A 3431-nucleotide genomic window follows, 5' to 3' on the forward strand; every position below is an offset into this window, starting at 1 on the left:
TCTGTGACACTGCCCAACTCGGTAAATGGGCACCTTATCAAATCCTGGTTACACACCAGACACTAGGGACCCAGAGACGGATGAAGCTGCGCTCCTGCCTTCACAGGGGAAACAGTTCAGGGTGGGAAATGGGCAGGGACCTTATAGTTGGTGCTATGATGTCAGTGTGCTGATTCGGAGGCCAGGCTGTGCAGGTGGGGCCGGCCGGAGGGTGCAAAGGACAGACTCCCTAGATGCCTCCCCTGACCCGCAAGCCCCGTGGCCTGGCACTGTCATCAGCCTCCTCGCTCCCGCCAAGGCACCGCTGGATCGGAATGGAGTCCTGGGCACCTACCTGGGTGCCTCTGTCATGCCTGTCTCTCCACCAAGACTGGCAGCTCCATGAGAGCAGGGCCCTTGTCTCTCTTGGTCCCCAGTGACCCTGTGTCCCGTACTTAGTAAACACTCCTTAAATATTTACTGAATGAGAGACAGAGCATCAGGATGATGCTTGCAGGAGGAGTAGGAATTCGCCAGGGGAAGAAGCCTGGGTCCTCCGGACCATTCAGGGGAAGGGGAAGGCAGGGGTGGGGCAGTGGCAGGAGAGGAAGATGGAGACATGGGGGGTGCAGACCCAAGACGAGACCTGGCCTTCACTCTGGACTACCGAGTTGCCCCCAGTCTGTCAACTCCAGTCTAGGAAAAAAACCGCACAGATCGCAGGCGTGCGGAGTGCAGTCCATGTGTTTCCATAGTAACCATCACCATGGCACCAGAGGCCGGGATCCAACTTCCAGCATTGCTGAGGCCCCCAGAGTGCCTGTCCCCCTCCCCTAAGCATCGTCCAGTTCACAACACAGAAAGGAGACACAGCTGGGCCCCACACAGGGGCTGTCCTAGGAGAGCTGCGCCCAGGTGCGGGACACGGGCTGTCAGGACTGCACGTCCGACACCTCACAGCAGACACACCTGCCAAGGGCAGAGGCAGCCTGAGCGTTTTTTATTAGGAGTTTCAATTTGCATTGCTCTGCTCAGGCAGGGGATGGGGAGTCCAGTCTAAACATGCAGCACACGGCAGAGCCGACTTGCCTCCACGAGGGTGGGCAGGGTGGGGCACGAAGCTCAGGAGGCCTGGAAAAGCCCCAGGCCCCTCAGTACCCGTCCCCACCGCCTTGTTGAGCCTCTGTACAATGCACCCATTCTGTACAACGGGAAAGACAAACGATAGAACCAGCCCGTCTCAGACATCGAGAAACAAGCACAGTGCCTGACAGGTACTTGGTAAGTATCTAGTAAGCAGCTTAGCAAACAATGGTAAGAAGTACTGCCATCTCCCAGGCAACAAAGCTACCCGTCCCTGTCTCCTTCCCTCTTCGCCCTCTTCCCTGCTCCCCGGTCTGTTCAAGCCCAGCTGTGTCACCTGAGCTTCAGATCATCTGTTCTCTGCCACACTCAGATCCCCAGAGGAGTAACCACAAGTTCCTGAGTCACAGACACGAGTTCTAATCCAGCCGCGGTGACTTGCTGGCCTTGTGACCCCAGGCAAGTTGAGTCATTTCTCAACTGCCTGCTTCCACTGAGATTTCTTTACTTGAGAGACTCAGAAATTCAACCAGTCTGGCTTCAGCCCCAGAGAGTGAAGAGGTTAGGGTTCCAAATTTAGCTAATAAAAATACAGGTTACCTAGTTAAATCTGAACTTCAGATTAACCACAAATAACATTTTAGTCCAGGTATGTCTCAAATATTGTATGGGGGCACACTTGTACCAAAAAAAAAGTCATTGTGTATCTGAAATTCAGAGTTAACTGACCAAGCTGGGTTTCATCTGGCAATCCTAGTTGCGGTAATGCCTTATAACTCACGACACAGGCTGGATCTGGAAGTTCAAATAACATCATGAGGACCCCCTCTCTCTCTCTCCTCCCCCCATTCCCACCTTGGGCTTTGCTTTCTGAAGCCGCAGGGAGGCTCACTCCTTGAGGGGTGTGGAGTACAACCACCACCCAGGCCCTCTCCTTAGGACGTGCGATGCAGAAGATGCTCCCTGACTCCCAGGCGCCCCCGACCGCCACCCTGTCTACTTCTCATCCTGTGCCCACGCTGAGCCTGGACTTGCCCGGTGACCCCCCCTTGTCTGCCACGTGGCACTTAGGAATTGCTCTCCTAGGCTTGCTATCTGTCAGGGCCCAGAACCCAGTGACCCTCTCCTCTCCCTTTCAACCACTGGCTCCTTCTCCCCACTAAGACCGCAGTGGACACAGCAGCTCTTTGGAAGTGGCCTCTGACCAGGGCACCCACAGCCCGCTGTCTATCTCTTGGCCATTTTCACTCTGGACTTCAGTTTCTGGATCTGTGGGTTGAGGGGACTGGACTGAGCCAGAGGCAGCAAACGCCAACGCCACGAGGGTTCAGGCTAGGGCCTGAAATAGCAGCGGCAGCCCCGATTGAAAGGGAGCAGGTGCCACTCAGCGCTGCCCCGTCAGGCAGGACCAGGGTCGCTAAGGCGTCAGCTTTTCCTAAAGAACAAGAAATCCAAATAGAAGCGAAAAGAAAAACTCTGTTTTGAGGTCTGTGACCTCTGCCCTAGGTGGACCAGCCCTGTGAGCAGGGCACGGCTCTCAGAGGGCTTTCCGGGAATCACCCGCGTAGACGCCTGCAGGGACTGTTTCAAGTGGCATTCTCCAGCCCCACCCAAACTCTGCAGCCAGCACCCAGGAATCTGCATTTTAGCAAGCATCCTCAGATGCTTGCACTCACTAAAATTTGAGAGCTACAAACTCTGGATTTTCCATTTTAATAGGAAATTAAGCTCTTCACTTAACCACCATTAAGATGGGGGCAGGGGTGCCCTCCCGCCTTAGCATTTTTCTCCCCAGCCAGGCCACTCCTCACCTCACTGCAGCTCTGGAACATAGCCTGCAAAGGCATCCAAGCTTTGTGGAACAGGAGTTCTTACCACCCACCCATCCCTGGGCCAGTCATGTTGGCACAACCTGGAGGGCAGGGATGGCAGTGGAAAGCGTGAGACTCCAAGAGGGAGGTCACTGGCCAAGGTCACAAGATCATCAGTGGAGGAGCTAGGGTCCCCTAGGGAGCTTCCCACCAGGCCAAACTATGGAAATGGTTCCCCCCAAATGGAAACAGGCGGAAGGTAATCATGGTGCTGAGAGAAGAAAGGTCCTCTTGGCTCCTGATGAGCAGCTAACACCAGTAGGGCAGAGTGCTAGTCCCCTCTGATCTGGAGGAGGCCACGGCAGGGTCCTGCGGTGGGGGATCGGGGAGTGGCTTTGATAGGGGGATAGGACAAGAGCGGCCGCAGGCATCAGCTCTGAAGGGCTCCCGCGGCCCTTGGCAGCCCACAGCACCACACAGAAACAGCCGTGGTGGCTGCCCGCCTCTGTGCTTCACCTCCCAGCCCTCAGGCCCACTTCCCACCAAGTCCAGCCTGAG

This window comes from Oryx dammah, unplaced genomic scaffold, assembly GCF_014754425.2.
Source record: "Oryx dammah isolate SB20612 unplaced genomic scaffold, SCBI_Odam_1.1 HiC_scaffold_20, whole genome shotgun sequence".
Lineage (NCBI taxonomy): Eukaryota > Metazoa > Chordata > Mammalia > Artiodactyla > Bovidae > Oryx > Oryx dammah.